Source organism: Castor canadensis, chromosome 16 (assembly GCF_047511655.1).
Source record: "Castor canadensis chromosome 16, mCasCan1.hap1v2, whole genome shotgun sequence".
In the NCBI taxonomy this organism is placed as follows: Eukaryota; Metazoa; Chordata; class Mammalia; order Rodentia; family Castoridae; genus Castor; species Castor canadensis.
The window spans coordinates 81,951,777-81,979,566 of record NC_133401.1 but is presented as its reverse complement, the minus strand read 5'-3'; the positions used below and the strand labels follow the sequence as shown (position 1 = coordinate 81,979,566).

Below are 27,790 nucleotides of genomic sequence, written 5' to 3'. Positions count from 1 at the left end.
AGAAGGACTAAAAAATGACAATCTAAGCAGGTATCCAACACCAAAAAGTAGAAAAAGAATTAAAGAATTAATCCAAAGCAAAACAAATTTTACAGAGAATGTAAATAAAAATAAATGAATACAGAAAGCCAGACTAGAAACAGCCAACCAAACAAAAAGTTGTTTTTTGATTAAGAAATAAGCCCACTTATAATAAGGCTAGTTGAATAAATAATTTAAAAATCGAAGTAAATATTAGGAATAACAGTATGGCAGAAATTTTTTAAATACCATCAGAATATTTATGGCAAAAGAACATTTTTGCATCATAATTTAACTTACTAAAAGTGACTCAGGAAATAGAAAGCATCAGAAAACCTTTAAGTATCAAGGAGAATTAATGAGTAAATTAAAAATACAGTAAAAAAATACCAAAGCCTGAAAATAATTTCTAACAATACTCCTGGAAGAGCTCATCACTGCAGAGAATCCTGACAGGGAATGACAAAGGATTCTCAAGGACTGTCACATAGCAAGCCAATGCTGCAAATGCTCCCCGCTTGTTGTTGTTATTTGATTGTTTGAGTAGTCTCCTCCTTGTATTGGGATTTGAACTCAGGGCCTTGCACTTGCTAGGCAGGTGCGACACCATCTGACTCATACCTCCAGTCCAAGTGCATCCAATTTGGAATAACTTTTAAAGGGAAGATAAAGAAGGGTGACTTGATAAAGGATAAATATAGACCGAATATATATTTTGGATGAAGAATAAAATCTCAAGATGTTAGAAAAATCAATTTATCAACATAATAATAATTATTCACAATAAAATTGGGTGTTTTCACGTGTGAATAAAATAATACAGCATTTACAGTGTTGTAACATATTGACTTACAATGGGAAAAGTGTAACAAAAATATTTAGATAGCTTTAGACAGAATTATATAGCAATTGATAATTTAAATAAAATTCAAGAAAACTGGGGATAGGAAAAAATTATGAACCTGATAAAAAATTATCTGTTAAAAATTAGCCCCATCAAAATTTAGAACCAAGACACATTATGTAGAAAAAAATCTTGCTAATGAGAGCAACAGAAAAAAGAATATTACATAAGTTGCAATGCAAGACACCAAATTGACATTATTCATAAATACAAGGATTCTCAACACTGAAAATGGAAGAGATTTAACAGAAACAAATAGAAATTTGTAAGAGTTCATGATATTTCTCGATAAGACTAATATGGAATAATCAAATGAATTATTACACACTAGCAGTAAACATATAAAGCCTATAAAAGAAAAATACAGCTCATAGTGATAACACAAAGTCTAAAGCCCTTGTGGTTAAAGTTACCCAAAATATATACATATTTATGTAGAGAATCTTAAAATACTCAAAGAGGTACTAAATTAATGGAAAACAATCCAAAGACTAGAGATGCAGTAATATAAAGATATGTAAATTATCCACAAATTTCTGTATAAACTCAGTAAAATTCTTACCACATTTGCTAAAAATGGTAACTAATATTATGCAGAAAGGAAAAGCCCAAAATAGAGAAGACACCTCTGAAAATTAGGAAGAATGAGCTGCCTTGTGAGATACTAAAAACACTACACTAATTAAGACACTGGTAGACAGAGGCACAGGAGAGGTGGATCATGGTGACAGCCTAATTCTCTCACACTGACCAAGAGATCATTCTAGGATGTGTGCCCAATAAAGTAAGTGCTACTGTGGCTAACAGACCAAATGTCTTATTTTGTTTAATTCTAATTAAATTTAAATGTAAATAGCTACTGTGACTGGTGGAGTGTCACATTGGTTCATCTCTAGAAGCATGCATCTATCGAAACTTGATGTAAAACAGGGTGGATTAGCTATCTGGAGAAGACATGGATCCCTATCTCACAAACACATATGACTCCAAAACTCCACATGGGTTCAGTTCAAAAAAATACAAAAAAAATCAAGCCTTGATTGTACTTTTAAAAAGTATGTGATTAACTTTATCATTTCCCTAGAGTTGAAAATAAAATGTTTTCTAAAAGAAGATTTTAAAAGAACCAGGCGCTGGTGGCTTGCACCTGTAATCTTAGCTAACTCAGGAGGCAGAGATTAGGAGAATTGTAGTTTGAAGGCAAACCAGGGCAAATAGTTTGTAAGACCCTACCTCGAAAAAACCCATCACAAAACAGGGCTGACAGTGTGGCTCAAACTGTAAAAGCAACTGAATAGCAGGTGTGAGGCCCTGAGTTCAAACCCCAGTACCACCAAACAAAATAAAAATACAAAATAAATAAAATAAGACTTTAAAAGAAAAAAATATAAAGAGTTAAATACTAGACCTGGTTATGGCAACATACATCTATGGGAAAATCACAAGTTTGAGGCCAGCCTAGACTACACAGTGAGACCATGCCTCAAAATAGCCACCAAAACAAAAAGCCAACAAAAGTTATATTTGAAATCTTGTGCATGTCAAAAGTAACCATAGGCCAAAAAACTCCCCCATAAACTATAGACAGAGAGTATTTGTAAAGTCCTTTACTGTTTCTCTGTCTTAAATAAATAGCCTTCCAAAAATCCATTTAAAAAATTAAATTACAAAATGGGAAAAGAATATGAGCAGAGATAATTCACACAGAGTACACACACACACACACACACACACACACATACATCCAGTCTTCTGTAAATATAAATAAACCAGAATGGGGTTCCCTACCCATCAAACTAACGGCAATAACTGATGCCCTGAGAATTGGTGCTGACGGTAGAATTCCTACACACGACGGGTAAGACAGAAAATTGCTACAGCCACTTTGGAGAGAAACAGCGAAATCTAGTAAAACGTGCATGCAAATGTCACCTAGCCATTCCATTCCCAGTATAGGTGATACGAGCATCACTTAAAATGAAAAAGTCAAACAACTTAAATGTCTCTAAAGGAAGAAAAAATGCAAGGATTCTTTCCTTTTCTGGCAATATTGAAGCTTCCACTCTAACCACTTCAGTCACATCCCCAACCGGGTCTCTTTTAGCCACTTATTGAATAGGGACTCAGATTTTCACTGGGATGACAGGGGCATGCCACCATGACCAGCTTGTTGGTTGAGATAGAATCTCTCTAATTTTTCCCCAGGGCTTGACTTGAACCTCAATTCTTCCAATCTCTGCCTCCCAAGTAGCTGGGATTACAGGCACGAACCACCATGCCTAGCCCAAAGTGCAACTCTTTTTACAGTGGTTATTACACAGCCATGAAAATAAATGAGTTATGGCTTCGTGTATTATCATTGATATACCAAGCACAAAGAGCCCTATGAAAGAAAACTGTTGTATAATTTCATTTTAAGGCATTTAATTTTGCTGAGGGGCACGATGTGTATTAGTTGAAAGTATAGTGTTTTTTTCTGGAATGATGAATATAGATATCAAGCAGTCGCCATTTCTTAGAAGGGAGAACAATGCAAGTAAATAATAGCAAACCCACAAAAACACACACAAAATAGCCATATAGGTCTACAGTTCGGCTAAGGATACAATTTCTTCAGTCTGGGAGTTATACTAATCTTTCCTCTGTCATAGATCGTGGGTTTCAATATACATGCCAGGAGGACAAGAATGTTATTCATCTCTTTAAATTATAAGCACTTAACTTGCAAGAAAGGAGGGATGGAGGGAAAGAAAGAAGGATGGGAGAAAGGGAGGGAGAGAACAAGGGAAGAATAGAGAGAGGGAAGGAGGAAGGGAGGGAGGAAGGGGGAGGGAGGAAGGGGGAGGGAGGGAAGGAGGAAGGGAGGAAGGAAGGAAAGGGAGAAGTAGGGAGGGACAGAAGGAAAGGAGAAAAAGTATCTCCCTCAATCTCCGTTTATTGTTTTATTACTACATCTCTTGCTTTATTAGTATATCGTTTTTGTATTTCAGATCCATTCCTTTAATACTATTTATTGAATAACAAGAGTACAGCTTTAGACTTACAGTTATCTGGCGTATCCTTCTTATTTTAATGTACTGTCTGATCAAGAGTCTCCATTTTTTTCACATAAAGTTTGACATGAATATTCTAAGTAATATTATGGAATTTATTATCCAAGTTCAAGGGGTCACAGATAAAGTCTCATTTAGTGAGCGGAAAGCCTACTACAGGAAAGGGTCTTTAAAATCTCTCTCTCTTTTTCCGTGGAGGAAGAATTAAAAAAAAAAAACCACAACCCGGCCTCCAATTGCAGCATTACATTCTTAATTTCAGTATTACATGGCCGTCGAAAGCATTTCACAGGTGTTTGCTGGAACTCATTAGACTATTTGGAACTCCTTCATGCTCCCTAAAAGGCAATTAAAATGTGTCTGCAAATTACCTCGTGTGGGCCAAAGCACAGCTGCCTCTTCCCCTAGTTACTACACAGTGTTTCCAAACACCAGAAAACTGCTTGGAAACCATCAGTTTGCAAAGGCAAAAAAGGGCCTTTGGGTGGCTTTCTTTCTTCCCTTCCCCAGATAGGCCGACTCACGAGGGGTCTGCTGCCAACAGAAAACCAGGCTGCTGAATGACAGTAGTGGTTGGTTACAAAGAGGCTAAAGATACAATAGATTAAGTGATCCAATTGATCGGTAGATACTGCTCTAAAATCTTTTTCTTCTACAGCAATAGTCACACAAAAGTACGTGTTGGCTTTCAGAGGCAGAGCCCTGGCTTTTGCAGGTCACTAATCTCATGGAATCTGAGTATTATCTGCTCATTTCTGCAAGAAACAAGCTCAGCATGAGCAAGTAATGCTAAGATATATTTTGCATGTAATAATCTAATATTAGGGAAACTAGATTCCTTTATTCCTAGAGAATTTTACTCTTGAAAGCATAAAAAGAATATTATTCAGTAGGCAGGAGTGTCTTCATGGTGGTCTGCATGAGCTACTTTATCTAGTCCCACCATGCCAATCTCAAGACTGAAGCCTGCAGGAGGCATAGCCAGTGAGTCGGCTGATAAAAGTGAGGTTTGAAGAAGTTGCTTCTAAATCACCACTTCATCAAACACGATTCCAGGGTAACACAAGCTACATGACTTTGATCAATTTCACAGTTAGTCTAATTTTTCTCTAGACTCCTGAACTTGGAGTACATCAATTGATTTCACTTTATAGACTAGTTTTGTTTGAAATAATGAAACATCATGTATGCTGAAATGATATAACAAGGAGTGAAAACAAAATTAAGCAATTGGAAACTTGTCTTTACTTTCTAAAATCTTGTGCCATAAAATAAGCATGGTAATTATACTAGTATCTAAATGTTGAAATCCACCGAAATGAATTCTTTCAATATTAAAAAAAAATCCCTAATTAGAGATCAAGCCTCAAACTGATATTTTCATAGCATTATGGCTTGCACATTCAGACAGGGAGATGTGTCGTATAAGACAAATAGATTAAGATATGGTTAAATAAATTCTTTGAAAATGACTGGAGTGTACGTAAAAGAAATGCAGTCTTTTCCCAGATAGCATGCAAGGTACTGATTTCCAGTGACTTCATGGAATGGTGTTTGGGACAACTAAATGATGACTGCGAGCTATTTTGTAATTACAACCTGCTAAATAATAAAAGTTGGGTAATGATCATTAAAAAATACATGGATGATTATTGGACAGGGAAGGCTGATGGGTTTAATATTGAAATTAGTGGTTATCTTAACTACCTTAATGTTGGTCAATTAAGGAGATAAGTGAAATTTTAAAGCACATGTGTTAGGACTTTGCTACATCTTACTGTGCAACACAGAATCCACACAGCCAGGGAGAGGTGAGCGAAAACAGCTTGCTATAGCATAAAGCAGGAAAGACAGTGATACGTGTTGACTCAGGTTATACTTAGTTGGGGATGTTTTAGTCTTCTGAAAAACTATAATTTAACTCTCTATCAGATCAATGGAGTTAATGCTTTTTTAAAAAATTTCCTTGTTGGTTTCCTTCATGACATCTTTGCTCAACACAGTAACCCCCAGTGACTTTTCTCTGAACTGAGATTATTACGTACTTACTTGCACTCATCACACCTGGTATTGTGTTCGATACACATGTGTGGACTTTTGTTCACTGTTTTTATCCTTGCTTCGATGTTCTATCTTGTCCCTAGTAGAACATAAGCATCAGTATTTGGTCGTGTACTGGGGCTTTGTACTGTTAAGCAGGTACTCCACCACTTTAGCCACCCCTCTAGCTATTGCTCTGGTTATTCTGGAGACAGGACCTAGCTTTTTGCTGAGGCTATACAGGACCTCATTCCTCCTGTTTTATACCTTCCATTTTCGTTGCTGGGATGACAGACAAACACCACCACATCCAGCTTTTGCTGCTGGATTTTTGCCTGGGCTAACCTCAAAATGTGATCCTCCTGATCTCAGCTTCCCACATAGCTGGGAGAACATTAACACTTTGAAAATAGGATTTTTTTTCCCCCAGTGTAGTCTCCCCACTGGCTCTAGATAATACTTAGTAATTTGTTGTTTTAGTGAAGAAATCAGTCTATTCTTTACATTTTTTTAAACAATTACTAGTAGTAATTTTTAGGGTCATCAAATTAAAAGGTCAGTCTTTCCTTTGGCAATTCCATAAGTTCAGTCTTCTCTATTGGACCATAATTCATCTGAGCCAAGGAGAAATGTACTCACATTAAGTAAGATTATAAGATTCTGATGTATAAAGGAACATATTAGAGGTCAAAGATGTGAGCGAGGTAGCACCTACATTAAAATATTAAGAGTGGACCCTTGAAACCAACTGGTACCACTAATGTGTGTGAGTAGAAAAAGGAAGTCAGTGCCATGGGAGTGACAACAGCAAAGATGCGTGATTGGGAGGATTGAGGAGCTGAAACCATCCAAAACTGACATAGCCCGAAGAGGCAAAATGTGATTATATCTTGATTTAAAAGAGTAAATAAAAATAATTATGAGGACTATTTTAGAACTTTGAATGTGGGCTGGATTTTAGACAACAAAAGTAGTATTTATAAGATATTACAGTTTTTTACTGAAACTAGATCCATGCATATCACCCTATACCAATATTAACTCAAAATGGATCAAGGATCTTAATATCAGACCCCAAACTCTTAAGTTGATACAAGAAAGAGTAGGAAATACTCTGGAGTTAGTAGGTATAGGTAATAACTTTCTTAACAGAACCCCAGTATCACAGCAACTAAGAGATAGCATAGATAAGTGGGACCTCATAAAACTAAAAAGCTTCTGTTCATCAAAAGAAATTGTCTCTAAACTGAAGAGAACACCCACAGAGTGGGAGAAAATATTTGCCAGCTACACATCAGACAAAGGACTGATAACCAGAATATATAGGGAACTTAAAAAACTAAATTCTCCCAAAACTAATGAACCAATAAAGAAATGGGCAAGTGAACTAAGCAGAACTTTCTCAAAAGAAGAAATTCAAATGGCCAAAAAACACATGAAAAAATGCTCACCATCTCTAGCAATAAAGGAAATGCAAATTAAAACCACACTAAGATTCCACCTCACCCCTGTTAGAATAGCCATCATCAGCAACACCACCAACAACAGGTGTTGGCGAGGATGTGGGGAAAAAGGAACCCTCTTACACTGTTGTGGGAATGTAAACTAGTACAACCACTCTGGAAAAAAATTTGGAGGCTACTTAAAAAGCTAGACATTGATCTACCATTTGATCCAGCAATACCACTCTTGGGGATATACCCAAAAGACTGTTGCTCCAGAGGCACCTGCACACCCATGTTTATTGTGGCACTATTCACAATAGCCAAGTTATAGAAACAGCCAAGTTACCCCACCACTGACAAATGGATCAAGAAAATGTGGTATCTATACACAATGGAATTCTATGCAGTCATGAAGAAGAACGAAATGTTATCATTCGCAGGTAAATGGATGGAATTGGAGAACATCATTCTGAGTGAGGTTAGCCTGGCCCAAAAGACCAAAAATCATATGTTCTCCCTCATATGTGGACATTAGATCAAGGGCAAACACAACATGGGGATTGGACTTTTAGCACATGATAAAAGCTAGAGCACACAAGGAAGGGGTGAGGATAGGTAAGACACCTAAAAAATTAGCTAGCATTTGTTGCCCTTAACGCAGAGAAACTAAAGCAGATACCTTAAAAGCAACTGAGGCCAATAGGAAAAGGGGACCAGGGACTAGAGAAAAGGTTAGATCAAAAAGAATTAACCTAGAAGGTAACACACATGCACAGGAAATTAATGTGAGTCAACTCCCTGTATAGCTATCCTTATCTCAACCAGCAAAAACCCTTGTCCTACCTATTATTGCTTATACTCTCCCTACAACAAAATTAGAAATAAGGGCAAAATAGTTTCTGCTGGGTATTGAGGGGGTTGGGGGGAGAGGGAGGGGGCGGAGTGGGTGGTAACGGAGGGGGTGGGGGCAGGCGGGAGAAATGACCCAAGCATTGTATGCACATATGAATAATAAAAAAAATGAAAATTAAAAAAAATAAAATGTATACTGGTAAATTAAAAAAAAAAGATATTACAGTTTTTTGTGCAAAAATAGCCTGGGTTCATTTAGAAAATTTAAAGTTAATTTTCAGATTTTGCTGAAGTATCTGGGATTGAAGATTTGGTATCTATTCTGATTGTGCTATGGCTTGAACATTGCTGCATCCTCCAAAATTCATGTTGAAACTCAAATTCCAATGCAATAGTATTAAGAGGAAGAGAATTTAGGAGGTGTTAGGTCATTGTGGCTTGGATCTCATTGATGGGACTAGCACCTTATGAAAGAGCCAGAAGGAACAAGCTATGTCTTCTTTTGCCCTTCTGCCTCCCCTGCTGTAAAGATTCAACCACACATGTCATCTTGAGAGAAGAGAACAGCCCTCACCAAATCTGTGGGCCACCTGATTTCAGAAGCACCAGTCTTGAGAACTGTAAGAAATAATTTTTTGCTTTTCATAAATAAAAAAGTACACTTGTATGCATAAGCCTACAGATCAGAATAGGCTCAGGATAGAATATTCAAGTCATCTGCATTTAGAAGGCTTTAAAGCCTCTATTGACCACTTATGCAGTTTCTAAATATTTTATATTAATGCATCTACTTAATTTAATTTTTTATTAAGCTCCAATCACATTGTCTTATTTATCATGCTTCCTTTTGGTGTTTTAGGCATGCCAAATTTGCAAGCATGTAGATCTCAGGATGCAAATAGTACCTTTCCTTCACTTCCTCATGCCTTGCCTCGTCTCGTCTGAGACAGCCCATGAATTCCCACTTCCATAGTCCTCTCCACCATAACACATTTTCTTTGTTTATTTCTGTATTTTTTTATTGCCTTCTCACCTCAGCTACCATACAAGAATGAAAGCCCATGAACTTGGGAAATTGACTTGCCTATTAAATTCTTGAAATATCTAGCACCAAAAAAAAAAAAAAATTGTGAAATAACTAAATGAACGTGGTTTTAACATTTGTGTACTTCCTGAAATCAGGATAATAATACAGAGTTGTGAAAAGAACTAAAAAATGTAGTGAAGCACCTGGAGCATAGATTTTCACTAAATCACAAGTACAATTATTAGCATCAAATATTAATTGATTTACATGTTTGATGAAGACAACAATTGCTGCAAAAACTTTAGGTAGTGCTTTTCTAAAGCCCTATCTGAAATCTGCCACAGAAGCCTAACATAAACATTGCGTATTACACATACAGAAAAACCTCCCTTTTGAGCTTTTCCTCTTAACTGGTGTTTTGTAAAATATATTCATCATTTTGAAATATTGATTAATCGCACTGATTCCTTAACTTCCTAATTTAGTGTTTTGAAAAATGGTTTCCATTTTTGGCATTTATTTTGCAATATTTTATCTTCAACTGAACTTTACTTAGGTTGCCTTCAGAAGTTTTATGTGATGGAATTAGCAAACAAAGTCAATATTTGGCAGTACTAGTATGCAGTACTGATGAATACACTCTCCAGTGTCATTTCAGCAATCCATAACAAAAGATGGATGGCGCTAAACTCTGCTCTTCTGTTACAGTCATGAAAGTTTTCTGGGTTTTAACAGAAGAAATAAACACATTTGATACCTAAACCAAAGCAATAGCAAATATCCCCCAATAAAGCCCACTGTATCACTCAGCATCTATCAAAGACTGGTACAAAGGAGAAGATGAACAAAGCTTAAGGTTGGGTGAGATTTAAAACCCATCCTTCATCAGGTAAGGCACCCTGACCCAATGACATGCAACACTGTAATTTGGATCACCCATGCTGTTCTCTTAAATTCTAAAATCAAAACCCTAAAGTCAGAGTTTCATTGGTAGTTTATAAAACTTGAGCTTTGACTCTTATTTCCTAACTCCAAACAATTTATTCATTGTTATTATATAAATCTCAGGCAGACTATAAAAAGCTTGTAGGTGTGGTCATTTTCCTTTCTTTGTCAATTTAATCTTGGTGAATCCTATGAAGCCAGACAAGAAATCCTAGAGGAAAGGCACCTGTAATAATTCCTTTCTTGTCCTCTTCCTCCCTCCCTCTCTTCCTTCCTCTCCCCATTCCTCCCTATTTCCTCTCCTTTCCTTCCTTCCTTAAAAGTGTATTATCCTCTTCATTATAAAACCTTTTAGAAATTTTAGAAAATAAAAGCATAGATAAAAAGAAAAAAGTCACCAATGATGTCACCAACCATAGAGGATTTCGGTAAATTTTTCTTGATCTCTTTTAATTTTTTAGATACATATGTATACCCACACTCATATATTCTATAGCTATAAAAATAACTTTATGTATTTGATAATAGTGATTGTGCCACAAGTGCTATTTTGTGACCTGGTTTTCCAAAAATGAATAATTTATTAACTCAATTAAGTCAGTAGCACTCTTATATTAACTTACGCTGCCTTTGTCTCAAATGACACCACTGCCTTGTATACTGCATCCACATTTGAAAATTTTGAAAATGGGAGTAAAAAAGAGGGAAGGAGGGAAGGAGGGGAGGGAGAAAAGAAAGAAGGAAGCAAGGAAGGAAGGAAGGGAATGAAAGGAAAGGAACTCAAGGAAGGAAGGAATAACCCATGGGAATAAAACATTTTATCAAAATTTAGTAATAATCAAAGCAACTCATTTGAGTAAATAGTATTTTTGAAGCATCTTAGCTATGCTTTGAAATCACTTCCTTTCCATAGCATAATCCATGGATCTCCTAAGACAACCAAATCAAAAGAGAGCAACTGCCTTTTGTCTTCTCCAGAAGTACAACAAAAGTAGATATTGAATAGTCAAGAAGTAAATTCCAAAATGATTGTAGATCTTACAATACAATGCTTCCTCTGTATTGTGAGGATAAAAATATTGGCTATGAAGAATACCTTTGTCAATCTGAATGAACTCTACGCTGCATAAGTGGATCATCTGACAATACATGCATATTCAAAATTGGGAAAAATGTTAATTAAGAGTGAGTGCTCAGAATTTCTTAATTTCCAATCTGAATGCATTTGAACTAGCTGTTTTTTGTAAGTATCTTACTCATTCCTTGTGCAAAGAACATTTACCTCTGCTGATCACACTTCTAGTTAGATACAGATATTTTAATAATTAAACATGGCATGTAGATGCTTTAATTTTAAAAATAATTCACAGATCATTTCCAGCTTTTGGAATAGATGAGAAGTTTAGAAAAAAATAATTTTACAGGTATTTACCAAATCCATCTTCAGTAAAGGAAAGTGAAAAATTGTATGTGTCCAAAAGCATGGGCAAAGAACACTAAAACTTAAGTGTTAATGGTTTAATTACATTACATAGTCATGTAAAATTTAAGTTGGAGGAGATATGTTAATTATAATTTTTCTATTAATTTGAATTAAGAGAAAACTGATCTAAGGGAAGGATGTTTACACTATATTGGTAAAAATAGGTAAAATAGATGTTGGCATGAAAATGTATTTGCTTTAATTGGACTGTAGTAATACAAATGTGAATTTTTGTATGCATGTGTATAAGGACTATTCCATGTACTGTGTGTGCACAAAGTATGGTAATATCAACATAGGATGTACACTTCTTTGCCCATAAGTTTATCTTATTCTATTCATACCAAAATTGGTTTCCTTAAAAAAATACAAAAAAATCACAAAATCACGAAAAAAAAAAATCACTTTTTCTTAATGCTGGGTATCCAAGCCTTCATTATTCATATATGTTTGGGCAGTTTACAAAAATGGAACCCAAAATACAACACTCTTAAAATCTAAATATTGTTCATTAGGTATGTGTGTATCTATGTGTAAAAAACAATTACTTCTTTCAAGTTGTTATACTGTGTCTGTGTTCTAAATCCTACGAACCATCCTAGTTTTCATAAGCACATGAGCACACAGACATTTTATAGTGTGGTAAGAGCCCCCAAATGTTTATTTTCCTTTATGTCCATAAACAAATGCCATCTACTTGACATCTACACTGTCATCAAATGTAATGGGGGAATGATCACTAGCTATGAGCCTCTGATGACAAATTACTGAATTTTTCTTGTGTTTTAAATAAAGGCATAAAAATAAAGTGTCCCTAGCAGAAAAAAGAAGATGCCATGGGATGAAATAAGTCACCACCTGCAGCAAGTATGGGATGAATATGATTCGGAGGGGGAAAATGTCACTAAGGAAAAAGCCTTGAAGAGAAGAGAGAAAGAAGCTTTATGCAGAATGGAAAGTGAATTGAGTTTGATGGCTTTAATTAAATATAAAGGAAATAGTGGGAGGAAAGGAAAACTTCAATAGTGCAAGTATAAGACTGTCTCAGAAGGTGACAGAACTTAATCCTATCAACATCTCATTTGCATAGCCACAGTAAAAAATAACAATGGTATTTTTGTGACCAAAAATATATGCAAAGCAGTCATTGTGATAGTTCAGTAGCTATTTTTGAAATGGAAATTTCCTTACAATTTGAAACAGCTCCTTCTTCAAAACACCAAATGGCATCAGCCTCTACTTGAGACTACAGAGCAGTTTTCTCAATGTGATTTGCTGAATTTAACCACAGTATTCCCTTCAGAGGAGAAATTTACTCCTGTCTGAAAAACTGATAGATTTTTCCTGTGTGTATTTGAGATTGTTATAAACTTCTGAAACAACTAATTTAAAAAATTGTATCAGTGCAAGAATGTGAAACGACTATGTCAGTTTGCTTTCTACTGAAAGGAGAAAAAAAAAGTAAGGCCTGGGGGTGGGGGTGAGGAACAAAGAAAAAAATCACACCTTAAGTGGAAAAGTCAGGTAATTTTGCTACAGTATAGCAAAAATAATATCTGCTTGTTTATTAGTTGTGATGGCCTTCACTGATGGCTGTATAAAATCATATTTTTGCCACTGATTGTATGCTTTTCTTTAGCACTAACATTTTAATAAGAAAAAAATGTTAAATATCAAAGTAATAGATGAGCATTCCGCTAAAAGCCAATTTCATTAAATACCATTGGTATTAATCTTTCTAAATCTTAATTACAGCCTTTTGACATATTACCCCCATTTGACCTTTTCTGCTCATTTCCAGTAAAGAACTGTGGGACAGATGGGGACATGAACCCACGTAAACCTACAGGAATGCATCATTTGAATGCTGCTGAACAAATGAGGATGGTGACCCAAGTTATACTTTATTCAGGAGTCAAGGAGGACACTTTTTTTCTAAGCAATCAACCAAGTTCTGATTCTCCTAATTTCAAGATTAAATGACATTCCAAAACAGAGGCCCAAAAGTGCTAGCAGATAAAGTCCAAACAACGAGGACCTTAAAAAACAAAATTCTATTGCTGAAGAATGAAATTTCCCTGAACTAGAATATGTGCCACAAAATTTAAGAACAATTAGTAATGGCAGCCTGTAATCGAACAATTTGAGGTTCAGCTGAAAATAGTAGGGGCTGGCAGTTCTAAGATTAAAAAAAGTAATGATTCTGCTACCTAAGCTACATTTGCACCAATCAATAGCTCAAAAGTATCCTTATTTTGTTAGATTCACTGAATAAGCACAAGTAAAATCTTGAAGGAGCAGGAGCTGAAGAAACTAGGACCACACACAGGCTCTTCACTTCTGTACCAGAAACCTCAATGACAATTTGTTTAGTGCAACTATCTTTTTCCCATTTTTCTTAATGTCTTTCTCTTTTATATCCCCCCACACTTCATTGTAGTTTCTTTCTTTTTCTCTCTTAAATGCTTGCTTTTTCCCTGACCTTTTCTTTCTTTGTGTTTTTCCTGTTATATTATCTTCATGCTGTTAGGTCTACCAGTCAGTCTTATTATTCCTTTTTTTTTTTTAGCAGCATTAAATTGCCTGTAAACTGGGGAAGACAGAGAAAGCCCAGTAATTAAAAATATGAGGAATTTTGGGGTTGTGCTATATGATATCATTCCTACTATACCTTTAACTTTTATATAAAGGGGGAAAATGGAAGAATAAATTGATGCTATACTGAACATTTTCAGTTTCAGAATTTCAGATCACATCAGTAAAAACAGCAATGACAGAAAAGGTACCCCAAGTCTAGACTATCTGGGAGGAAGTCTGCACTTACAGATACACAAAACTGAGCCTTTGTGATACTTAAGACACTTATGATGATGCCTTTTAAATGAAAGTGTGATTAATGACTTTCTTGTTTTCACATGGGATGCAGGCAAAGAAGATTTGCCAACAAAGAATATTAAAATCCATCGCCTCTGGAATTTGAAACTCACAAGGTTGTTTCTGCCAGTCTGCCCCAAGGAGCCTGAGGTAGTAATAGACTGTTGTGTTGGAGAAATATTTCCTTCACTTTGAACATCACATCAGTCTTTAATTCTGATCCACTGTAGCCTTAGAAACTGACAAGGTAAGTGAGAAATGCCAGGCAAACCACTGTCTGCCGTCTTTAACATGAAGAATTACTTCCTCCACATGTTCAAACCCATCTACTTCTGATAGTGGCTCATCTATGTAAGAAATCCTGTCTTCATAGCTCATTTGTTCTCCGAATTTCCCTCTTTGTCCCTTTTAAAAGGAGATATTCCACAGGTAATATATGAACTTATGACCTTAAAATTCAGTATGAATTTTTTATTAATTACTACTAGATCTCTTAGCTATTGTTTTTTAAGGCTAATTTTGTACTAAGTATACATTGTGCTAAATAATTTGCAAATATTATCTCATTTAATTTCACAAGGACTCAGAGGAGGAGAAGGGATAATTTTACAATTAATATTTATACTATTTACAGTACAGCATGAGTAACATCTACTAATCCCCCATGATGTGTAACAATTACTTAGGATTACAGCCAGAACCTGAGTCAGATCTATAGGACCCCGCAATCCATGTGGTTAAAAATGAATCACCATGCATGCTGTCTTTGTTATTCCAGGTTGATTTCTTCCTGGCATGAAGACCCAGTCCCCATGAAACATTTATTTGGGGTCAGTGAACTGCTGAGTTGGTTGCCATGTCTGACTGGGGCATTTTGGAGGTCATTGCAGAGGGGATTGTTTTCAGAAGAAGGGATTGCTGAAGAAATAGGCAGAGCCTGCAAACAAATTTCAGACAATTTCCTGGGATCCACTGGGATGAAAAGCACAAGCGGTAATTTTCCACATACAGTCCCAATTCTTCTTGTTAGGGCTAACATGGAGCACTGTTTCCATAATGCACATTAAGAAGGCAATTTTCTTAGAACAATAAGCAGAACTGCTTGCATGGCTTATTCAACTCAATTTTCACGGGAATTCAGGGGTACGGTGTACTGCGAAGAAGAATGGAACCCTTCCACGGCAAGGCTCTTAACTGAGGATGGCTGCTGATCTTTCACATATATTCCTAGGCGCCCTTAAATCCACAGTGTGGAGAAAACGACCTTCCCACTTGTCAGTTCTCCAGGGCTTCTCTGCGTGTGTTGCACTAGTCATGTTACATTAGGTGCTGTAACTAAGAGGAACGAAGTTGATGTATCATAATGAGATACAAGGAAGAAATGACAGGAGGATGGCCCAGAATCTGACACCTTGAAGTTACAGACAAACGATTCTCACAGAGATACTGTTCCCTCAAGATGCTGAGGTGCACAACTTGGAATGACTTGGAATGACTTCATTCATTCCTGGGTACCTGATGACCCTTCATTAGACACACACCGTATATGAGGATGCACTCAGTGTGATCCCTGCCCTCTGACAGCTGATAATCAAGTGCAGAGGAAAGACACGCACGCAGAGAAACGCAGTCAGTATATCAGGGGCTGGGGGTCTGAGGGATTGGACTCATGTTCTGCATTCAGTAGCTGAGAGGCCTTAGTCAAGTTCCTTACTCTTTTTAAATTTTGGTTTCCTTATCTGGAAGAACTCACTCGTGATATGATTTATAGAGTTGCTTTGGCAATGATTGATTCTGATTCATTATATTCGCTGTGTAAATTTGTGCTAATATTTTTAGAAATAGCATCAGTAATAATAAGTAGCTTAAATGAAGGCCTTTTAAAATTCTGTGAGTGTAGGGAGGAACAACTCGTAGTAAGATTGATTAGGTCTCTATGAATTGGGAGGTAGCCTTTAAAACAGGACAAAAAGAGTAGGGAGGGTGTGAATATAAGTAAGCAATGTGGATGATGAAAAAGCAAAAGGGGGAGGAGACAAAGTCACAGAAATAAAGGATGCATCCTTAGAAAAATGGTATATTCTGATCTGAGCAGAGAATGGGGATGTGACTGATGCTAAAAAATCCAGGGACTGACCAGGAGGTGGAAGGCCATGTCTCTGCTAGTTCACACTGTTATCTTCCTGAAGTAGCTGGTATTTCGGAAGAAGTGGTTTTACAGGATATTAACAGCAATTGCAAAAAGAATGGATTAAGCAAGGTTAGCGGATGTTTTAATTATAGGACTTTCCATTGCTTTTAAAAAGCCAGTGTACACAGGACTGGGAATGTAGCATGCAAGGACTTGTTTTCATACGCCATGGATCATTTTTCATGTATGCCTGCTTATAGAAAATAACTCAGAACATACCCTTCCATAATAATGGAAAGGCTTTAAGAACTCGGAACACAACAGCAATGGTTTCATTTCGTGGGCAACAAGCTTATTGAGAAATGGGCAACTCACTGGTGTACAAAGTACAATTATTTTATTTTTTTCCAATTGTTCATTTCAACCCTTTTCTGTCAAGTTTCCTTTTCTGGCTATTCAGTACTTCCTTGGGAAGATTCTGTAACATTCTGGATAAGCTTTGATGTTACAAACTTTGTGAAATCCAGTTTAAAATTCAATCCAGTTCAAATCAAAGCTCCAAGCTCCCTCCCCCTTCCTAAAGCCTCAAATACTTTCAGGGTGCTAGAATGAGAGGAAGAAGAGAGGAAAGATCAATTCTTTTGCTAATTCTTGAGGGTATGGCCCCATCATTTTATTGGCCAATACTGACCATCAGTCAGCATTTCTGTAAGGCAGTCATCTCTAGCCCAGTTTTCTTAAGTGCTTGCATGTACATTCTTTAGAGGGCCCCAAACGACTTCCCATTTACCTGATCCCTTGACATAGGAGTATAAGCTTCAAATCACCTCTTCCACTCCTTTCTGTCTCACAATGACTCAAGTTGCTGTGACCCACCAGGATGAAGGACTGACACCAACATGATGGCTTACACCAACTGCTTGCCTGGTGCCTAGTTGACAAATTGGACATCCATGTCTTGGTAAGAGTAGGTATACAGGAACTCAAAAGTACCACCTCTACTCCACTCACATTGGTCTGGGCACAGAGACCAGGAAGCAAATTCTTTTGAGAAGGTTACAGCCAGAAAGAATGCTAGCTTCTATCTCTCAAGAGACTTCAATTTTTTATGACTAATTCACCCAATCACCCTTCCCTAGCCTCAAACACGTACATACTTGGTTTTTTAGGGCAGAATCCCTGTGGCGAGGATAAAAACACATCTCAACACCAGTAAAAAGAGCCTGTGACCTGGGTATTCTTCTTCATCTTGTCCACTTTCTGTACTTAGTAGGGTAAGAAAGGGGCTGGGATGGGAGGGACCTCTTGAGGGAAGTAGAAATTATGCTTAGTGAGTCCTGGATTTTCTGGTCTCATGGGTGGAGGCTTCTTTGTAGCTCTTGTTTATACACAAACTACACAGTACTTTAGTTCTCATTAGATTTTTTTTCTCTTGAGCCACAACTCCTAAATAACTAAAAGAGTTCAGTTTCCCATTGCATTACAAATTCCCTATTTTAAATGTGATCTTATGCACACACATATGCACACATATATATGCATGTGTGTCTACATGGAACAGAAGAACCATGACCAATGCAGATTGTAGTTACTGTGGAAGAAAAACAATGTAGAGGAGACAGAGAGTACTGCAGTGAGAGCAGGACAGTATTTGGGGTTTTAACAGAGAATTCAGAGGAGCTCTCTCTGAGGTGTTATTTAATCTAAGACTCCCCAAAATTCTAAGAACATATACTTGGATGTTAGATGGTAGACATTTGTGTTTTTTGTTCCCAGTACCCAGTTTGTCTCTCATGAGACTCATCTAAAAAAAAAAAATTGAAAAAATTACAGAGATAAACAGAGAGAGAGAGAACAACTCACCTGAGCACTTGACTTTAGCTGCCATGAGATGTCTTTATGGTCTTTCAATAATTTCCCTTTTTGTGCTTAATTTAAATCAATTTTATTTCTAATCTGTTCTTTTATTTATTCCAAGTGACGAAGATCAGAAAACATTGGGTTTAGGTATTCTAGCAACTGCCATGATTCTTTCATGATATATATGTGTGGATAGAGCATAAACCTTACATTGGCCACTGTGAAAACTTGCTGAGGCTGAAGCAGAAAAGGAAGCCTTCTGCCTCCTGCTACTGACAATCATCTAAAAATGAAAACCTGCTTCATAAAAGAAATTTCAAATGAAAGAAGAGACATATTCAACTGGAGAAAAATAACACTGCAAGAGTAGACACAGATATTTAGTCTTAATGCAAAATGACCATTAAAAGCTAAGGGTCTCTTTTCATAATGCCTCCGTCATTGACAGGCAGCTGTGTGAAAGAAAAGCATGTTTTAATGTGAGCAGAGAGTGAGGCACTCTGCAGACACTCAATCAATAATTGTGGAATGAATGTTGAAAGCCTATTTTTCTGCTCCTACTGGTAGACAAGTGTCCTTGTTTTTATTTTGTTTCCTGTTTACTTGCTAGTTGTTTTTCCTGGCTGACATCCGTTTCCCCTCTTTAGGAAGACTATACAGATTTTCTAGGGGCACTGCCCTAGAGCCTTTGCAGGTGGTGGTGAGCGTTGTAAGACTGACGTGCTCCAGCTTCGCCCTGCCCGAGGAAAACTACAGGACCCAAGCCCACTTGCAAGGCATCTCAGGACATATGAATTCTGAGTGGAGTAAGAGAAAAGAGGGATATACCTTCAACTGATTCCTTTGTGTGTTGTTACCCTGTTGTAACAACCCATTACATCCTGCCAGCTATTGTCCTCACAGTTGTCCTGGCTCCTGTATTTTCAAATGTTCTGCTGCTTCAGGATTCCAATTCCTTTTAATTCTACCCCCATGGCCCCCAACTGGATAAAATAAAAACAAAAACAAAAATGGAATAAAACCAAAATAAAATTAAACAAAAATCCTTTTTTTAAACTCAATTTCTTGCAGCAAATAAAGGCTTAACAGTTAAATATTTAAAGAGGAGCTAGCAGAGATATCTTGGAGACTATGACAATTGGGGACAGCCAAGTTTTAGCATTTACTTGGGATTCCCTCAGCCTTTTACTGTAATCCTTCCCAAGACTGCACAGCTATTCCTTCTTGGGAGATTTGGGTATGCTGGTATTTTCCCAGTAATACCTCTTGTAATTTAGCTTTTCTCCTACTGAGTGCCTATATTACATCTTCCACACAGACATCATTGATAAACTAATTGAGACAGCCACAGAACAGGAGAAAATCTTTCCCAGCTACTCATCCAATAAGGGACTGATATCCAGAATCTATAGGGGACTAAAAAAACTCAGTCCCCAAAGAATCAACAGCCCAATGAAGAAATGGGCACATGAATTAAACAGGGAATTTTTAAAGGACAAGGTACAAATGGCCAGTAAATACATGAAGAAGTTTCAACTTCCCTGGCTATAAAAGAGATGCAAATCAAAACAACACTTAGATTTCATCTCACCCCTGTTAGAATGGCTATAATCAAGGGTGCTGGAGAGGATGTGGTGAAACAGGAACCCTTATTCACTGTTGTTAGGAATGTAAATCAGTACAACCTATGGAAAGCAGTATAGAGATTTCCTCAAAAAACTAGAGATAGAGCTGCCATATGATCCAGTGATACCTTTCCTGGGCATCTACCCAAAAGAATGCAAGACAGGATACAGTGTAGACAACTGTACCCTGATGTTCATCACAGCACTAGTCACAATAGCCAAGCTTTGGAAACAACCTACTCAGCCATAAGGAATAATGACATGTGCTTTAAAGGTAAACAGATGCACTTGGAGCACATCAAGTTAAGTAAAGTAAGCCAGGCTCTGAAAGACAAAGGCCACGACGTGTTTTCTCTCATATGTGAATGATAGATCCAAGGGATAAACATATACACAAAAATAGACATGATCATATACAAATTCAGGTATAAAACATATTTGTAATATTGGAACTATTTTATGGAACTCAGGGAAAGAGAGAAAGGAAAAGAAAATGATAGAGCGTCAGTAATATTGTGAAACATAAGATCTGTGAAGGTAGAGGATATAAGGATGTGTACTGAAAGCTGTTGAAAAATGGGGGGTGGGAGGTAAAGAGGTAATGGAAGGGGTTGAGTGGACCAAATTAAAGTACACCCACAGTAGGCATACACTGAGAAACCCCTTTGAACATCAACTTAAATATTAATAATGAAAGACAGGACTGCAAAATAGGTACTGTGTGTGTTGGGGGTACTAGTGGCTTGGGGGAGGGTGAATGAGGGAGATTAAGGTGAGGGAACATGGTTGAGGTACTTCATGTATTTATATGAAACAGAACAAAGAAACCTCTTGCAGTTGCTTTAAGTGGGGCAGGGAGAGGGTTGAAGGTGAGAGATGATGAGGGCGGTTTCACTAACGTACAATACGAGTTTAATCAGAATTGTCACTGTGAATCCCCTCCGTATAAGGAATATATCCTAATAAAAAGAAATTCTTAAGAGTTAAAAGTGTTAAAACTCTTCCTGACTCTCTTTGACTAGAAGCTTATGGATGTTGGAAAGCTGTTATACCCTGTTTCTAAAACCCAGAACCAGACAGGAGATAAATGCTTAAGCACCCCTTACGATGTGAAAAGTCCTGATCCTGTCTGCTGATTCTTAAGTACAAAAATGAGATATGGGCTGGACATGGTGGTACACAGCTATAATCGCAGCCCTCAGGAGGCTGAGGCAGGAGGATCCTGAGCTCACTATGCATAGTGAGACTCTGTCGAAAAAACAAACAAACCCGAGATATGGAACTGTCTATAAAATGAAGAACAAAGACCAAATGAATATATCTACAATTACCTGTTTTTTCCTTTTGCTTTCTTTGCAGTGAAGATTGTAGGAAGAGACACGAGTTGCTTAAAGTTAGAGATAGAGGAAAATATCTTCCTGCATAACTTTGGCAAGTATCAGGGGAGGTGAGTTCAGGTACTAGTCAACATTCCAGGAAGTCTCAGTCCAATTTCTACATCACTGTGATAGCAATCAGATCGATACGATCACAGTACTTGATGATGTAAGAAGCATTAAGACCTTCCTAGTCCACATTTCCACCTATATATGTGATTGCCTGACTATTAAATGGATAATGTAGACATCATTCCCTCTGTCCTTGCTTATATCCAAAGGTGAGGACCATTCGTCTACAGCAGGCTGTCCATTTGACCTTGAGAGTGGTGAGTTACCTTGAGTGAGTCACCTTTGATGTTCCATTTATGTTATTACTCTTTCCTTTCTAATTTTTACCCTGTGCTTTGGAATCTACTCTCTACAACAACATGTAACTCTCTGTACTATTTAAGCATATTTTAACCCAAACTCAGGCAAAATCTACTAGATTCTCTTGAAAGCCTAAATAGTAAGTTCCTAATAGCCCAAATAAACTAATTAGGAATTGCAATTTGATTACACATTAATTACACAACATTTTCTTTTTAATTTGTGTCACTTAAGGTGAACTGTGACTACAAATTTGTTTGTATTGATTGTGATGGTAATAAAGCCAACTTAGAGTAATACCTTTTTAAATTTTTTTTTTAACATTGCTCAATGGATTTGGTTTAGCATGGTTTTACATTGCTTGCCTCTTTTCCTAGGGTAAAGTACCAAGTGGATTAGAACTTCAAAAGCAACAAAGATACAAAAGCTCTTTATTAAAACATCCAAGACACAGATAATTATCACCTAGGTTTTTCACTGATTTTTTTTTCAAGTTTAGGTGGAGCTTTGAGTGATAATTTTTCTTTTAAATGAGCATCAAACAATATATTCAGTGGATATGTAATACTCTTCAATGTCTCATTTATTGATTTTGTTTGGATGCTTAAACTTCAGTGTGAAATAAATTTTATGAAATGCAGTCACTGACATCTAAAAAAGTACAACAAATATATATGCTGAATATCCTGTGGGATGAAAGACATAATTGTCTAATGAAAAGGTTATCTACTGTGTTAAGTCTATCACTAGCAGAAAATTTCTACTACTTCTAAGAGAACAGATTTGGCCATATCTTCAAAGAGCTCAAAGGTTTTGTCAACTGGAATTCATCCATGGGCATTGCTGTATTTTATTGGTAGCTTATGGTATCTACTTTATAAAGTCAGTTTACATGCAAAGCTTTTAGTATTCTTTGCATTACTTAAACATATTCCAATACACTTGTATTTCCTTTGTGCAATCACTTCCTGGAGCCCAGCTATTCAACACATAACTTTTTAAACAAAACAAGGTATTTTAAATGGGTTTGCCAATAAACCAATTCTAATTCAGCAATTTGATCCATAAAATCTTAAAAAAAAAAGTGTGGGGGAGGATTCCTTCTGGTGGAATAGAGTCATGGGCTGGAAAACATTCATTAGACATCATTATCAATACAAAGTCATAATTTGTAGCATGGTTAAGAGCAGTTACCAAAGCTATTTACAAAAGGGTAAGGGACCTGTGAGAAATAAAATAAAAAAAACTGAAATAGATTTTTATACAGGAAGGAAGGGCAGGCACTTAATAGGACCCAGAAAAAATCTGTCTCTTAACTCTGCTGTTGACCTGGATGGAGGTATGGGTTTTATGTCTAGTGAGCAGACACGTACATGTAACCTCTTGTCTCCTTCAAGTACTCCCATCACTTGCATTGCAGCCATCTTAATTTCTTTCTCCACCTCATCTGTCATGTCAGCACCCATTCTGATTACTTGCACAGGTATAAGCCTGGAAAAACCATCCTCGGATTATATTTCAATAAAGGGAGTTGTGGTCACCATATAAAGCCCATCTATTTTTGAGAAAGAAATTGATTAAATTAAATTTAAAAGAAAACCATAGTAAATATAACTTTCAGAAAGCCACACAGAAACTTGCACTAATGCTCTGTGATTTTGATTCCATCATCATGGACTGATGTTCTTTGTGAGGAAAACACTGAGCTCAGAAGGAGGCAGAACAAAGAAACTCTGCGCACTGAAAAAGTACAGTCATCCAAAACTCAGAGGACCCTCTCCTCCTGCTATAATGAAACCCAGATACCCAAGTGCCGTGTGTTCTAATGTCCTCTAACACTAATACAATGGAGAAGTAGTCAGGCTCTCAGTGAGTATTTGATGTGACCATGGTTAGTGAAAACTCCTATTTAGTGGAGAACGCTGTGCCAAACTTATTCAAAAATCCTACCTTATCACTATGAATCCCCCCCTGTATAATGAATATATCCTAATAAAAAATTTTATAAAAAATCCTACCTCCTGAGAGTATTAAAAAATCTTACCTAAGTGAAGTTTCAAATCATTGACAAGTGATGGTATAAATTCTATGAGAAACAGGTCATGCTAAGGGAGGCAACATATGAGAGGGGAGGGTAAAAGAAGGAAGTTAAGATGAGTATGGCTGTGTACTCTCTATGCAAGAATGAATATAGAATTTTTTAAACCAGTTGAAACCACCATAAGAAAGGGATGAACGTAGAAAGAAGAAAACTACAGGACATGAATCATATTGGGCTATAACATACAAAGAAGAAGTGTTACAAGGAAACTCCTTGTTTAGCTCCTTAAACAAATGAAAATGTCAGTTTTTCTTCTATTCTTATTCAAGGGGGGGGTCAGTATTAGTGAGAGTGGGGAGGATGTGGGGAAATCATGAAGGAGGGTGAATATGGTGTGAACACAGTGTACTCACGTATGTAAATGGAAAAATGAGACCCATTGAAACTGTTCCAGGAATGGGGGGGAGGATGAAGGAGAAGAGTGGAGGGCACATCCAAGTATGACATATTTTATATACTATGAGAACTTTTGTAAATGCCACAATGTACCCACACCCAGCACAACAATAAAATAAAAGATTTTTACTGGAATCAAAACTAATAAACATATTTCAGCTTCAACTAGAAAACTAGATTTTTCAATAGGGAGATTTTAAAAATCCACTTTTTTAGACTATTTTTGTAGGTAGAGTGTGAATGAAAAATGATCCATTTGAAAATACATTTCTAGAAATTTCTGATTTAGGACCCAAAATGCCATTAAAATTTTATATACTATTCATCACGGCACACTCAAAACTGCTTAAACACAAGTGTGATTAGGAAATGAAGTTCATGGGAAAGTCATATTTTCATGTTGGAAATTATTAATTATTTCTTAGAATTCACACTGCACAATAAGGTTTGCTAGCAATTTTATTTTTTTCTAAAAAAGTTGTATTGGTTTATTTGCTGAGTTCAGAAAAGTGAGAAGGGTGGAGAAGGTTACAAAATGAAAGGTTTCCTTTAAAGGATACAGGTAGCAGCATGGACACTAAATTGGGATTTAATCCTCAAATATGCAATCACCACAGGAAGCATTTGAAGTTATTTCTGCTACTGCTTTTGTTTAATGACCTGGAGTCTGAAAATGAGTCAGGAATGCCAGTTTTGTTTCTTTCTGAACAATTCATACAACGTACCTGCAGACCAGGAAAACAACTCTGTACCTTTCAAATGATTTGATATGCCTGGTTTAGACCTTATCAAGATGAAAAGGAAATGCAACTGAAGAGAACTGAAAATAATTAGAACCTGACTCTGTCTTATGGTGAAATGCATATGAGGTTTTCTGAATCCTGAAAAATGTCCTTTCATGGGCTGCGTGTTGACCAGAGATGATTGGGGTCATTTTAGAAACTACAGCTCTCCAAGGCCCCATGATTAAAATCGTCTCAAATACTGTCTTTGTTTGTAAATACAGAGTGCTCTGTAGTCATAAAGTAATGAAGGCTAAATATACTTGTAGCTTGGTGCAAAGTTAGGAAACAAGTAATTCTTTGCTTTTATATTGTATGGGAAAACATCTTTTACTGGTGTTGAGTAACATTGAATTAACAAGATAGAGAGAGTTGTCAGTAGTCACAGCACAAGGAAACACATCAGGAATTTATTAGATTTGGAATTATTAGTGCATAGAAATTCATGATGTTTAACTTAAAGGCAAAAAAAGAGCAGAACACTTTGAATAATAGCTTGAAGTGGATGATTAGCTGAGGGGATGCAACTTTAATAGCCAAAATAAATTACTATAATTATTTTATTACCTATGCTAACTGAGTCCATTGTTTTTATTGAAATAACTGCTCCCTGAGGAAGGGAGCGGTGCTTTTCAATGAATCTTTGCTGCAGGCCTGTGTAGTCTCCTACAGCCATCAAAACAATGAAACATCACCTTCACTGATAGTACTTTAAATGTCTGCATTTCAACAGTAGGAGAAATAGTCCATCCAAGTGTAAACACCTGGAAAATCTGGAAACGTCTGGAGAAACTGAAGCCTATTAAACAAGTTAATTTGGGCTTTTCCTCCTCTTTATACTCTTACTTTTTCATGCTTTAATGTACACATTTATTTTCTGGGAAGGATATTCTTGAGATTCTGAAATACTCACATTATAGCAAAAATGTACACAGGTGCCTGAATTCGAGTTTCTCACAGTAGTGGAAGGAGGTGGAGTGAGATTCAGAGTGCATAAAGGCATGGAGTAAAAATAGTGCATAGTCCTTCGTAGAAAGTCAGTTTTACTTGAAGTGGATCTTACTTGGAAAGAAGAAGTATTATTACTAAAGAAAAATTGATATCTTATGAAGTATATAAACATTTCCACATAAAAAATGCATTCCAAAATAAATAATGAACTTGTGTGAACATCTCTGTCGCCCTCTCCCACTCTGAGCCCCCATTCTATCTTTCCTTCCCATTCTCCTCAGCTTTAGGGGCAATTTCATGAAAGAGATTGGTAAATACTCCCAATTACTCTTTTAGTTCCTTCGCTGTCCTTCATCATTTGGATGAGGAAATGAAAAGTCATCTGCCATTGTAGGGTCCAAGTCCACCAAGATAAAACATAAAATCAAAAAGAGGATAAATCATCTTTAATTTAGGAAAAGTTGAAGGTTCAGTTTTAGAGCAATCGTTTTGATTCAAGGTGGAGAGTTTTTCAACATTAATTTTCTTTCTTTTTTGTAGTGAAATAAGACCACTGAAACAAGGTCATTGTGATTTTTATGCAGCTGTTTTCTCTGATTTGGCTTAGAAAATACTCCGAGGTTTAGATATTTAGAATGATTTCTTCCAGTACTTTGCCAAAGCCTACTAGTCCTGTATTTACTCACTTACTCATTTTCAAATGAGCATTTACTGAAGCCATTCTAACATGGATACCATGTTGGATTTCAGAGATAACAAAGCTGAAGGAGTGGCTGCCCGCAAAGAGCTCACAGGTAAAGGTGATATATGGCTAGTAATGTCTCTCTATCAAAGACTTTTAAAGGGACAAGTGCAAGAGAGAGTTGGCTGGGGGGAAGAGGTAACTGGGGAGTGGAAGAGAAAGGGTATTTGGGCAAAAATGAAAAGATTAACTGAGAAGAAAAGAAAGAAACCCAAAGCTGTCTTCTCTTATTAAAGAGATACTGATTTGTGAACTAAAGGGGGTCCGTTTGTATTTACTTTTTGAATAATAAGTGAATTTTGCAATAGCTATACATGTTGGGTGCATTTGCAGCTGTCTTTGTTGGGCTGTTTGAAGGAAACTAGGAGGCATTGTTCCATTGGTGGCCAACTGATGTACCATTCACCCAGGAATCATTGTCTCAACCAATAAAGATGAGCACATTTACTGAAGCACTAATGATTCTATAACAAAATAGCAGCACACGAGTTACCATGTTAAGCCCTGAAGCATCTTAGCGAGGCTTTCAGGATATGGGACATAGTACAGTCTTGGAGAAAACTTGAAATTTTTCAAATGCAATTGGAATATTCTCTTTTTCCCTGCACCCCATCCTAATGTACACACACACACACACACACACACACACACACACACATCCTAAATTGTCATTTCAACAGGCCCTCCCCTGACCTCTCTATTTAAAAAGTATGCTCCTGATACTAAATTTCACACTTTGTTTCCTTCATACCAATATTTTCATCCACAATTTATTTTACTTATTTTTTTTATGACTGCTTACTATATTTT

At 36.6% G+C, this 27,790-nt stretch overlaps 2 long non-coding RNA genes across 6 annotated transcripts in view; one reads left to right on the top strand and one right to left on the bottom strand.

Moving 5' to 3' along the window:
* LOC141418005 (uncharacterized) overlaps positions 1–19,643 on the top strand; it is a 49,310-nt gene extending 29,667 nt beyond the window's left edge. For 4 of the 5 annotated variants that reach the window (XR_012442631.1, XR_012442632.1, XR_012442629.1 and 1 more), the window contains 3 exons: positions 14,697–16,273; positions 17,945–18,049; positions 19,283–19,643. This is a non-coding gene — a long non-coding RNA (uncharacterized lncRNA). The remainder of the gene's footprint in view (positions 1–14,696; positions 16,274–17,944; positions 18,050–19,282) is intronic. The other variant, XR_012442630.1, reaches the window with a different exon arrangement.
* The window catches only part of LOC141418235 (uncharacterized), a 1,454,649-nt gene that overhangs the window by 146,979 nt on the left and 1,279,880 nt on the right, over positions 1–27,790 (bottom strand). The window lies entirely within an intron of this gene.